Raw genomic sequence first — 14,425 nt, 5'->3', positions numbered from 1 at the left:
TTCTATTTTGTTCTCTTGTTGTTTTATCAGTGGAGTTTAATAGTGAATTTGTTTAGTTAACGAAATTATTAATGATTTTAATATAATATAAAGTAATAGCCATATCCACACGCAGTTATTTTAATGTTTATTTTCACTGTATGTGTTATTAGAATCCCGGTTATAGGAATATCCCAGTTTAAAGAATATAAGTTTGAGGTACCGAAACGTTTCCATTTACTCCTTAAGGGAGTAGGCGCAAAATCTAGATCCAATGCTATTTAAATTCATTAATTTTTTTCGAATCCAGAGAAAACTAATAAATATTTTTGAAAAATGTAAATGTAGAGTGAAAGATTACATTATTACCAAAAGCCAAAAGTCTCTGGAAAACTTTTATAATGTTTATTTTAATAAGTTAAAGGGATGAAAAAAATACAGAAAATTTAGTGTGATATTTATGGTAGGGGAGCAAAATATGCTAAATGTGCAGTCTCTCGAGCGCTGTGATGACCTATTGGGTTGTGATTATTAGGTCCTAAAACCAAAAAAAGTTAAGTGTGGGCACTTGCCATTTTTTAAATTAATTTTCCATTTCCAACAATCGTTTTTTCCGATTATAGCGCCATCTATCCATGATTCTAAAAAATGTTTCGAATAAAAGTTGCTTATTTTTACATATAAAGAATTCAAATCTGCAATAAAACATTGAGGCTCCTATTTAAGATTTTAAAGTAATTCCCCACCTCACCTCCATGGGGGGTCGTGTTTGGTACCATTCGATAGTTTTCAAAAATATTGAATAAGCGTATTTTGCAGTTTTTCGATCTGATGTTTATTTTGCGAAATATCGCGGGATTTGTATTTAAAATTTTAAATTTACCCGCACCCCTCTCCGTGAGGGGTCATGTTTGGTATCATTCGATAGATTTTTGAAAAATATTGAACAACACGTAGTTTTTAGTTTTTTGATCTGACGTTCATATCGCAAAATATTCGCTTTTTTTTGTGAAACTTTTTAACTCGCCCATTTCCTTACGCCCGCTCAACTCGTTAGATTTTTGAAATATACACTCTTTTGCATGTACTTAACTTACCTTATCTTAATCTGACGATTTGGAGCATTTTTAAGGATAGATTTGTTTTTTGGGCCTTCCTTAACGAACTCCCCTGTGTTAAGAGCCAATATATGGTAGAGGTACATCTACAGGGTACGAGGTTTCTCCCCATATGATAAACTGACGCGCTCGAGTAACTGCAAAAATCCCCGCTTGGGCTCCCCTACCATTAATTTCAAATATTTCATTTAAAATAAACTTTTTGTTTTTTTGAACGGACTTTCGACCTTCGGTAATAATGTAGTGTTTAAATTCTGCATTTCATTCTGCATTTAAATTTTTTAAAAATATTTATTAGTTTTGTCAGGATTCGAAAAAAATTAATTAAATAGTATTTGACTAAGATTTTGCGCCTACCCTCTTAATAAATTTATCCGCTTAGGTATAAGAATACATTGTAATAAAATAGTTACCGCTTAATATATTTTTCAGTGAATCCAAAAACTTTTTATGTACCGGGTGTCCCAATAAGAATGGCTCTCGGCCATATCTCAGGAACGGTTTATAGTAGAGCCATTGTTTATCTACACATAGTTAGACAATGCTAATGTCAGTGTTATTTGACTTTTATTTTGCCGTGAGGTGGCGGCCTCTAGGAATTAATTTCGAAAACTATCACCAGAAATTTAATTGTATGCAGATTTCTACTCGGAGCAGATTTCTACTATGTAATTCTTTTTCTATTATGTACAAGGATGCCAGATTGTGAAGAAAATATAAGACTTAAATAAAACGCTTATTGTTATTACTGTTGCATTCCTTTTGTGACAGATTGATAATTTGACAATTTCGAGCAAATGTTTTAAATTATTTTTAATAATTTGAGATTTGCTAAATCTAAATTGGCTGGTAATCTATTTAAATGATTTAAATGCTGCCGTAAAATTTTCTTTGGAAAATACTTATTTGTATACCAGACAATTAATTATTAATTTGTTATAAAAGAAATGAATATTTAATTAAAATATACTGGATTATTTTTAAATTGAATTAATTGACGCAAAAATAAGAATGTATGTAATTTATTTAACTCTAAACACATTTTAGTGCTGTATAATAATAATAATAGTCTCCCGTTTTATACCGCTGCCGCAGCTTTGGGATTATAGCAAGGTAGTCTGCTATCTCTAGAGCCATGGATACAAGGAAGATAACAGGGCCAGCGCTTCAACCGATTATTAGTACTTCTGGTTTTATCCAAGGTACTCATTTCATTTAGGCTGACTACCGCCTGAGCAATCCGGGCCGCTACTTAACTGCCTTCAGAGTGCCGCTACTTAACTGCCTTCAAAGTGCCGCTATTTACAAATATGTTTATTTCATCTCTCTCTCTCTCTTTCTCTCTCTGTCTCTCTCTGTCTCTCTCTCTCTCTCTATCTCTCTCTCTCTCTCTCTATCTCTCTCTATCTCTCTCTCTGTCTCTCTCTCTCTGTCTCTCTCTCTCATTTATATTTTTGGGTCTTACTCGTGTTTTTTTGCGGTTTGGTTGCATCCCATATTCGGGACAAAACTATGTGTTGGGTAAAATAATTAACAAAACTGAAATAAATAATACTATTTATTAAGTACACAAACCATTGTTTACATAAATGAAAATGTTTTTTTTTTTCAATCAATTCGTCCGATCTAAGATGTTTACTAGAAATATTCTTTATTGTCACTGAAAGTTAAACAATTTTATAGTCAAAATGAATACAATTTATTAAAGTTAGATACATAGTCAATATTACAAAATAAAAGGTAATGAAAGTAAAACATTAAACAATATATTGCAAAAACTTATATAAATTGCAAATTAAACATACAACAAACAAAATACAGACTTAGGAACTAATAAGTTTAAGCTGCTACGTATGACACCCAAATAATGATAAAAATACTTTAGTTACTTGTGGTCTTATTTTTATTCATTAAGATATACTGCTTCTACGTCTTTTAGATAGATAGTATTTTGTAATTTTACGGAACTTGGGAAAATATGTTGCAGATTTAAGTAGTAAAGGGAGATGATTGCAGTTTTTTGCGTCCAACGTTCGACACTATACAGTCGAACCCGCTTATTGGAATAGCCTTCGTACCAAGCAAAAATATTCCTATAACCGGGATATTCTAATACCCGATCATTGATGGCTGGTAGAAATAAGGGTACCTACTGAATAGACCTACACAATAATAGTACATACTACAGTGAGCACGTAAAGGTTGGAATAAATTCATTTTCTCGAGAATGGACGATTTTGGAAAAAAATCCCGAAACAGGTCAATTTTTATTTTTAAATTACGACTTTTTGCCATATATATCATACTAGTGACGTCACCCATCTGGGAGTGATGACGTCATCGATGATTTTTTTAAATAGTAATAGGGGCCGTGTGATAGCTCATTTGAAAGGTAATTTAATTCTCTATTCAGTAATATAAAGATTAACATAATTCTTTATACAGGGTGTCCAAAAAAATTTCTTTTTAATTATATTTATTGACATAAAAAGAAGAATGCGTGTAATTTATTTAATTCAAAATACATGTTACTGCTCTTAGAAAACAAAAAACAATGTTTATTTAAAAATATTCATTGCTTTTCGCTTAAATTAAATGTTCAAACTATCAAGAGGAATGTGAGTGGCTGCTTTAATATTGAATTTAAGCAAAAAACAATATTTATTTGTCAAATAAACATTATTTCCTGTTGTCTGATAGCAGTAAAATGTATTTTTGGGTTAAATAAATTACACAGATTCTTCTTTTTATGCCAATAAATTTAATTAAAAAAAAATTTTTTGGACGCCCTGTATGAATAATTATGTTAATGTTTATATTACTGAATAGAGAATTGAATTACCTTTCAAATGAGCTATTACACAACCCCTATTCTCATTTAAAAAAATCATAGATGACGTCGTCACGTCCAGATGGGTGACGTCACTAGTGTGATAGATGTGGCAAGAAGTCTTAATTTAAAAATAAAAATTGACCTGTTTTGGGATTTTTTTCCAAAATCGTCCATTCTCGAGAAAATGTATTTATTCCAACCTTTACGTGCTCACTGTATGTATGTACCTACATTTACATTATATTTATATGGTTTTAGGTCGCTTTATGTCAATGATACATCAGTGCAATTTATTTTATTAAAAAACCAAATTACATTTTCTGTGCATAAATCCATTAATAAGCATGAGATGTGTGCAATATGTACACATGTATATATTATCTTATTTAAAATGCATACGACAAAATTTCTTCTCATTTTTTTTTTAAATCTTTAAGTTATACAAATTAGAAAAAATTACATTGAATTGGCCCTCCAGAAATCTTCTTATAATATTACAAACGGTTAGGACTTGCCAAATTGGATGGAATATCCACAAAATCGAAAAAATCTTCATCTTTTGCCTCATCTTTCGCTTTAATATTGAGTTGGGTGGTTTCATGGTTTTGTTCCAAATCTTCAGTACCTTCGAAAACCGATAAATTATCGTCAAACGAAACAACTCTTAAAAATATTCGTCTTTTATTTTTTCGAATTCTGTGTTTTGATGAATTGGCACATTGGCAGGCAAAAAACGGGTTGTTAAAATATTCAAACTCATGTCGGGTTTATGAATGGACAGGGCGGAATAAAAGAGAACATTTCTATTCTTGTCTGCCATTGTATTGTCGAAGTCAATAAACCATTAACCAATAAAATTTATAACTGCAACCAGATAGGTCGAAATAGAAATTTTTACAAGTTTTGTGACACAAGTTAAAGTAGGTAGTCTATGGCCTGTTGTATTTCGTAAAAGGGTCCAACTGGTGCGTAATAAAGTATTTATTATCTGAAAAATATAATAACCCAGACATAATTTTACTGAAAATTTTTTGCTCAATTAGAAATCCAATGAAATCAATTAATTTGTGGTCATCTGATTGAATACAACCAATAAAACCAACATTATACTGAAAACAGATCCCATGGGCTGTTTTCACTCAATCATGTAGCTATGGATACCTACATTTCGTTTCATTTCGATTTTGACATTTCAAATATTCAATATTTCAAAATGTCACGATTTGGTTGTAATACTGATGAGAATATTAATGAAATTATGAAATTAACTAACATGTCTGGATCTTCATTAAATTTTTCTAATTGTTCCTTTGTTAATTGCACATTTAAATAAATTGTTTCTGCTCTGTATTTTTTTTTTCATAACCAGCAAAACATTTTCTATCCGAATAACCCTCGAACATTGATAAATGCTCAAAAATTTTTTAACAACTTTCTCAAGCTTGTTGCTTACAGGCAACAGACCTCCGCCTACGGCGTCGGTCTGTTTCCAAGCAACAAGCTTTCGAAATCTGTTATAAAATTTTTTCGAACAATTATCAATGTCCTTGGGTTATTACTACTGATAATAGTGCTAATTTAAAAATAACAAGTATTAACCGAAATAATCGTAAAACTCTAAAAAGTCTGTTAATGAACACCTCTCAGGAATTGTATTTTAATAAAAAATAATAAATACATCAGTGATGTTGCAAAATTGACTGTATATTGACGCTATATTAAATAACACACATTTTACACAGCATCCATCAAATATGGTAGAAAACATTTTTGAAGACATATTTTTGTGAATGTGCCCATCAAATCGGTAACATATTTTAATTGACAATTTGAATCATTTATTGCATATTCTTTATAAAACAGTAATATTTGTTGCTTATTTTCTATATCTTTTGTTCCCTCTAATTTGTTTTTACAATTTTCACATTTAAATTGTTCAAAACATTTTTTTAAATAAGTACCCTGCAAAATAATATACTGAACATTTTTCTAAACTTGAAGCCACTCTATCTAAATCTAAATTTGTTTGTTGCAATAAGTTATTTGGAGACACCTTTTTTTTGCAGATAATAATACTATTATACTGTTTTCTAATGCGCTATCACCTTCAACAGATTCTTCGTCACTATTGCATTCCCTACAACAATAATAATATTTAGCACAACTGAAAAAATGAACTTTCTGCACAATAAAGAAAAAAAAAACAATTTAAGTCCTGTATTCATCCTGTATTCAAAATACAAATACACTCACCGGCAGAGAAAACGGGCACCCCAAAAAATGGGTCATTTTTAATGTCTTGTATTTCCTAAACCTGATGTCCGATTTAAGTAATTTTTTTAATATGTTATAGCTTTATTCTTTATCAATATCGCTGTAATAATATTGTTGCTAGACAGGTACATTGTCATTGTATACAGGGTGTACGAATCAAACTGTGTTTTTTTCTCAAACTTTGGAACACCCTGTGGAATGTTCTAGCTTTTACAAAATACTGAAATTATAACCAAACTATAGCCTCAGGTTTTCTTAACATTCTGTTTTTTGATTCATTCGCTTATGTTGGATAATAAAAAAGTTAAGCACTTAAACAACTACCCCTGTTTTTCGTTAATACAGGGTGTTTTTAAATAAGTACGGCAAACTTTAAGGGGTAATTCTGCATGATAAAATAATGACAGTTTGCTTTATAAACGTATGCCCGCAAATGCTTCGTTTCCGAGATAGGGGGTGTTGAAATTGTTCTTACAAACTGACGATTTATTTATTTCTCTAAAACGGTTTGTGATATGCAAATGGAATTCGGTAGATTTTAACAGGTAGTTATTGCGCATTTTTTGGCGTACAATTAATAATTTTATATTCACCATTGGCGTGCATACGGGTATAAATATTTTAGATATATCCCGTATGCACGCCAATGGTGAATATAAAATTCTCAGTTGTATGCCAAAAAATGCGCAATAACTAGCTCTTAAAATCTACCAAATTTCATTTGCATATCACAAACCGTTTTAGAGCAATAAATAAATCGTCAGTTTGTAAGAACAATTTCAACACCCCCTATCTCAGAAACGAAGTATTTGCGGGCATAAGTTTATAAAGCAAACTGTCATTATTTTATCATGCAGAATTACCCGTTAAAACTTGCCGTACTTATTGAAAAACACCCTGTATTGACGAAAAACATGGGTAGTTGTTAAAGTGCCTAACTTTTTTTATTATCCAACATAAGCGAATGAATAAAAAAACAGAATGTTAAGAAAATCTGTGGCTATAGTTGGGATTTAATTTTAGTATTTTATAAAAGCTAGAACATTCCACAGGGTGTTCCAAAGTTTGAGAAAAAAACACAGTTTGATTCGTACACCCTGTATACAATGACAATGTATAGCAACAATATTATTACAGCGATATTGATAAAAAATAAGGCTATAACATATTAAAAAAATTACTTAAATCGGACATCAGGTTTAGGAAATACAAGACATTAAAAATGACACATTTTTGGGGTGCCCGTTTTCTCTGCCGGTGAGTGTATATTCAATTATATTCAAAATATCAAACTATCATTATGTATATTTTTAAAGCATAAAAAGTACCCTCAATAATATGCGAACGAAAGTATTCAACCAGTGCATATTACCAGTTATCACATATGGCTCACAAACATAGACTTTCACAAAAGATAACATTGACAGAATATCCAAAACACAAAGAGCAATGGAAAGACAGATGCTGGGTATCGGTCTTAAAGACAGGAAAAGACACTCATGGATGAGAGAAAAACAAAGGTGTACGATGTATGAAGACAGGTTGCACAACTTAAATGGAATTTCGTCGGCCACTCTCTGCGGCAAAAAGATGGAAGATTGAATAAGCGAATTCTACACTTGCGACCATGGGAATAGAAAAGAAAAAGAGGAAGACCGCAGATGAGTTGGACGGACGACCTTCGAAGTTTAACAAAATTAGATAGAATTAGGTTACTATAACAAAATTAAAAATAAACTTAATAATGATTTTGCATGAAAAGTTTGTTCAAATAGAGATAAACGTGTGCAATTAAAATTTCATATTGAGGTTAATTTACTTATAATGTATTGTTTATATATGATCCGCAAGTTTCATAGGTTCAAACTTATTTTTAAAAACGCTGTAGCATGCTATAATTAAAAGAGTTTGAACGAGTCACTAATCACGAGTGTGTGCAAATTTTGGACAGGCATATCTTAACCATTGTCTTACAAAAAAATAAAAATATTCAAAATATTGAAAAATGCAAAACATACAGTTTTTTACTCTGAGATTTTTGGTATCACGAATAATTTCAATTAAATTCAAAAACACCTTCATTAAAATTGTAACATACCAAATGGCATATTCAAGGGATTCATGATGTTAATAATTAAGGGCATAGGCGCAAAATTTCGCACTCATGTGTTTTAAATGCATTAATTTTTTAAATCATGAGGAAACTAATAATTATTTTCGAAAAATTTAAAAGCTTGGAATTCCGGAAAAGATGATCAGACTCGTTAAAATGACCTTAGTGAAGACCGAAAATAGAGTAAGGATAGAAAGAAGCCAATCAGGAAAATTTGAAGTTAAAAGGGGATTAAAGCAGGGAGATCCGCTGTCCACAGTACTTTTCAATTTCTTGCTGAAGTCAATAATGAGAGAGAGTGGAATACGAACGAAAGGTATGCTCTTTGACAGCAGAAACCAGGTTCTGGTCTTTGCGGAGGATGTAGTGCTAACGGCAAGAACGGAAAGGGAACTGCTGAGGATTTTCAAATTCTTTGAAGTAAAGGCTAAGCAGTAGGGACTGAGAATTAATGAGCAAAAAACAAAGTATATTGAAATGGGACAGACCTCGCAGATGAAGATACGCACAACTGAAAATTACCACAAACAACGAGAATAAAAAGTATTGCTTTAAAAAGGTGACGGAGTTTGAGTATCTAGGAGTAACGCTAACAAAATAGGGGAAGAAAGCCAAGAAATTGAAAAAAGAATTTCAAGAGGAAGAAAGACAGTCGGAGCCCTACACAAACTACTAAGAGCCAAAAACATCTCCAGAAAGGCAAAATTAAAACTCTACCGAACAGTGATCCAGCCCACAGTTTTTTACGGGAGAGAAACATGGGTCATGAACAAAAATCAAGAAAATATGATGAACATCTGGGAATGGAGTGTCCTAAGGAAAATATTCGGGGGAGTAAAAAACGATGAAGACGTTTGGAGGAGACGAACAAATGCAGACATCAGTGAGCTGTACCGGAAACCAGAAATAAGCCAGATGGTCAGAACAAAGAGAATTGGTTAGGTCATCTTGCGAGAATGGCTGACGGAAGGTGGACAAATAACTCACTGCTGAGAGGTGAAGGAAAGAAGAGAAGAGGACGACCCAGGAAAAAGTGGCTAGAAGCATGTAAGGAAGACCTGAAACAATCGGGATATCAAATTGGAGAACTGCCATGGACAGCAGAAAATGGAGAAAAACCGGGGAGAAATTCCAAGCCATCGGCCTCTAAGGCCTGTTGAGCTATACATATTATAAAATATATATTATATGTTATAAAATGCAGCATTTTCCCGTTATTTAAGCTTGAATACTTAGATTTGGGTACTCACCGAAAAAAATATAAAATACAATTACTTATAAATCACTTTCAGTTACATAAAATTAAAAGGTTTTTCTAGTAAAGAGTTAATTTTATTTTTTATTAGCTTCAATTTTGGTAAGAATAACTTTTTTGTAAAAACTTATCGTTTTTGAATTATTATGAAAAATCGGTTAAAAACCTGCATATTTCTTTCACGAAAAATTAAAATCTTTGATCTTTAATAACTCAAAAAGTTTTGACTTATTTTAATAACTTTATATAACAAATTTTGCTTATAATTTGTCGCTCTACCGCATTATGGGGTCAATTTTAATAAAATAATTTTCACCCCACGAGAAGGGGTGGCATTCACCCCCAGAATAAAAGCGCAAGTTGGCACCATGTCACCTTTGTTTCTTAAGATACCCTCTAACCACTAACCAATTTTCATGCAAATCGATGGAGGTTCAACGAAATCGGAGATCGGAGGTAATAGCTCATATCCACCTACAGTGACTGCACTAATATATTCACTAGCAAATAACTAGAAGAGTATTAATGAAAAAACTCTATAGAACAGGGTTGCTTAAAATTAATCATTTTATTAATTTCAGGACTTATATTGGACATAATATAGTATTTCACCGTCTAAAAGGGGTGAAACACAACCCCAGGGCAAAAGCACACATCGGTACAATATCACTTTTTTTCTTTGACTTGTTAGCTATGTGTGTGAAAAATTTGTCAATCCAAGCGGTTCTTTAAAATTTAGAGGTTTTGAAATATTGTACCGTTAACGAACTTACTAAAGGTTTGTTTTGAATGAGATATTTGAAATTAAAAATCACACTAAATTTTCTTTTTTTTTCACCCCTGTAACTTATTAAAATAAAAATTATAGAAGTTTTTAGGGACTATTGACCATCGGTAATAAGGCAATCTTTCATTCTGCGTTTAAATTTTTCAAAAATACTTATTAGTTTTCTCAGGATTCGAAAAAAATGATTGCTTTTAAAACACATTATCACGAAATTTTGCTCCCATGGCCTTAAAATACGCTAATATATAAGAATCATTTATATATATTACCATTGTTTAAAAAAGAATCTTTGTGTAAAGTTTAAAAATTATAATTTTTTAAGAAAGAAAACAAAATGAGTTACTTTTTAAGGGAAACGGAACACTTCAATGTGGAACACGGAAATTTTCAATGTGTTTTAAATGAATTCTTTTTTTTTTCGAATCCTAAAAAACTAATAAGCATTTTTGAAAAATTTAATGCAGAATTAAATACTACTTTATTACCGAGGGCCGAAAGTCACTTAGCATAAATAAAAAGTTTCTTTTGAATGAAATATTTTCAATTAAAAATCACACTAAATTTTCTCTTTTATTTTCACCCCTGTATCTTATTAAAATAAACATTATAGAAGTTTTCAGGAACTTTTGGCCCTCGGTAATAATGTAATTTTTAATTCTGCGTTTAATTTTTCAAAAACATTTATTAGTTTTCTCAGGAATCTTAAAAAATGAATATATTTGAAACACTTTGAAAATTTTGACATGCGTCAAAATTTTCATTTTACTCCGTTTCCTTTACCTTACTTACAATCTTTCATGTGTAATTTTTTTATTTGAATTTTAAAAACGTAGGATTTAAATAATATTTTACTTACCTCGAAGATTTTATAGATTTTCTATACGGAAAACACTATATTCTGCATGGAAACACTAAAAGGTGTAAATACACTTGCCACTAGTAGTAGTGTTACTGTGTCACTGTCTAAGAGATATTGCAACCCTGGGCCCTGATTCTAAATCAAATTTCGACACTAAACAAGTCGCTTTCAATATGGCGATGGCGACTGTCGAAATTATTTGACACGGAGATGAATGAATGGCCAAAAGCGAGGTTAGGTTTAGTTTAGATGTGTTTTGTTTATTTCTTGCAAGGAAAACTAAATCAAAAGGTATTATAATATAGCTGGGTTTAATTGAAATTTGCTTGTTTTGAGGAATTAGATAGAATAGTATTAAATTAGAAATATAATAATTGAGAATGTCCACAACATGAATCATCAACTCAATGAAAGATGTGAGGTAATAATCTGGGAAAATTAGTAAAAAACAAGGAAAATTAATTACCAGCTATTTTATTGCTGGACATGCTGAAATAAAATCTTCAAGATTTCCTATATTAGTAATATAGCTGTGCAAAGTCCACAGAAAGTGTGCTATTTTGTTTATAAACAAATTAGCGCTCCGAAATCTTTTTTTTTATTATTGCTCTAAAACTCCGAAAATTTTAACTTTAAACCAAAACACTCACATAAAAATTGACAGTAATTTAATTCTGCACATTAATAATTTATTCCAATTTCCTTCGACGGAAATTTTCTTCGGAAAATTCGGGTTTTCCAAACAAAATCTTTAATTTTCAACTAAAATTTGAGGGAAGTAATTATTTATCAATAATTAAATAATTTGGTGACAGTGACATAAATCTTTTTTGTTATGAGTGTCTTGAAGATATGAAAATTTGTATGTACAAAGAAGACCGGAATTAAAAGGTATCTAATGGTTCAAAGATTAAAATCCTGTTGTTTATAACTCTGTCGCAAATGCCGGTCAAATTTGACCGGTTATACCTGGAATCACTCCTCGCAATTCAATTTGTTTTTCTTCGAAAAGGACACAGAAGCCGTGCTCTTTTCAACAGCGTTAACTTAATTTAATTTAATCTAATATTTTCTGAGGGGTTCTATTTGTTTATAAGCCAAAAAATTGTTTCTTTATAACATTCCCGAGACCGCTCAAATGGTCCAATTTCAATCCTGTAAGGTACGTTGAATAGGTATAGTGCTTTTTTATATGAAAATCATAGTTATTCTGGTGTATCATAATCTTTCTGGTTATTATTTCGACCGAAATTTTTTAATTAACATTTTAATTATTGCTAAACTATTGGTTAGATTGTCGCCGGTCTCCTGATATACAGAGAGGGGCTAAATTATGGAATAAATTCATTTTCTCTAAAATGGACGATTTTAGAGAAAAATCCCGAAACAGGTCGATTTTTATTTTTAAATTAAATTTCTTGGCATATATTTCAAACTAGTGACGTCATCCATCCGAGCGTGATGACGTAATTATTTTTTTAAATAGGAATATGGGTTCGTGTTGTAGCTCATTTACAAAGGCGTTCAATTCTCTATTCAGTATTATAAACATTAGTTTCATTATTTATACAGGGAGGCCAAGAAAAATTTTGAATTAAATTAATTGACGCAAGAAGAAGAATGCATGTAATTTATTTAACTCAAAATACATTGTATTGCTGTCAGAAAATAGAAAAAAATGTTTATTTTGCAAATAAACATTGCTTTTAGCTTAAATTAAAAGTTCAAACTGCCAATAGGTAGGAGGGAGTCTGTTTGTGATTTAATTTAAGCGAAAAGAAATGTTTATTTGTGAAATAAACCTTTTTTTCTATTTTCTGACAGCAGTACAATGTATTTTGAGTTAAATAAATTACATACATTCTTCTTTTTGCGCCAATTAATTTAATTCAAAATTTTTTTTTGGCAACCATGTATAAATACCTAATGATATTAATGTTTATATTACTGAATAGAGAATTAAACGCCCTTTCAAATGACCTACCACACGACCCCTATTCCCATTAACAAAATTATCGATTACGTCATCACGCTCAGATGGATGACGTCACTAGTATGAAATATATGCCAAAAAATTGTAATTTAAAAATAAAAATCGACCTCTTTCGGGATTTTGCTCCAAAATCGTCCGTTTTAAAGAAATGAATTTATTCCATAATTTAGCCCCTCTGTATAATCTACTATAATAAATCTTTCATGTCTTCAATTATTTAATTATTGATAAATAATTAGGTACTTCCCTAAAATTTTAATTGAAAATGGCAGATTTTTTGGGAAAACTCGGATTTTCTGAGTAAAATTTTTGTTGAAGGAAATCGGAAAAAAAATAACTTTGTGCAGAACTAAATTACGGTGAATTTTTATTTGAGTGTTTTTGGCTCAAAGGAAAAAATATAGGAGTTACAGACCACTAATTGAAAAAAAAAAGAAGATTTAGGAGTGCTAATTTGTTTATAAATAAAATAACACACTTTCTGCGGACTTGTCATACCCCATATTACTAATATATGCAATCTTAAGATTCGATTTTAGCAATAAAATAGCTGGTAAATAATTTTTCCCAAAAATGGTATTTTTTCGATAATTTTCCCAGACTATCAACAAAATCCAAGAAACCGAAGCGCCAACCCAAATTCTGAGCAGTCTCAACATAATAAGGTTAATATCCCCAAGAATCGCGCGGTGTCGAAATGAAATTGCGACTGTCGAAATGAATTAGAATCAGGCCCCTGGTTAATTTAATTTAGAGAAACCAAAATGGACGCTAACTTTAGCTACCGTGGCACCATCTATTAGAGCGTAGCTAAACAAATATTTGTAGATTTCTATTCAATTGAGATAGAAAGAGTGGTGACATCTAGTGACTGTCTCAAATAAAATCCAATAAAATTAGACATAGGGTTGAGTTACTATGGTCTAGTTATACAATGGTAGAGCTTTGAAATAAAAAATTTTATAACAAAAGTTGCCCCAGGAAAAGCCTGGAAATTATTTTCATAATTGTGGGTCCACCGCTAGAGGGCGTAATTGAATATCAAAAATAAAAAAATCTAAATTTTACAAAATTTTCCCAATGAAGGGGCACTGTAAATCGATTATTGTATTCTTCATCAAATTCTGCGCATATTTGATTTAACAAGTTTAAATCTACCTTTGCAAATAAGAGGTGGGGGTGAGTGGGAACCTTGTTCTGAAAAAATGGCTGTA

The 14,425-nt window shown here is 31.1% G+C and overlaps 1 protein-coding gene across 2 annotated transcripts in view; it reads left to right on the top strand.

Moving 5' to 3' along the window:
* Window positions 1-14,425, top strand: part of LOC126880425 (ribonuclease H2 subunit A) — a 47,146-nt gene that overhangs the window by 19,602 nt on the left and 13,119 nt on the right. The gene's annotated exons all lie outside the window — the stretch shown is intronic.

Source organism: Diabrotica virgifera, chromosome 2 (assembly GCF_917563875.1).
Source record: "Diabrotica virgifera virgifera chromosome 2, PGI_DIABVI_V3a".
NCBI lineage: Eukaryota > Metazoa > Arthropoda > Insecta > Coleoptera > Chrysomelidae > Diabrotica > Diabrotica virgifera.
This window is presented reverse-complemented; position numbering and strand designations above follow the sequence as displayed.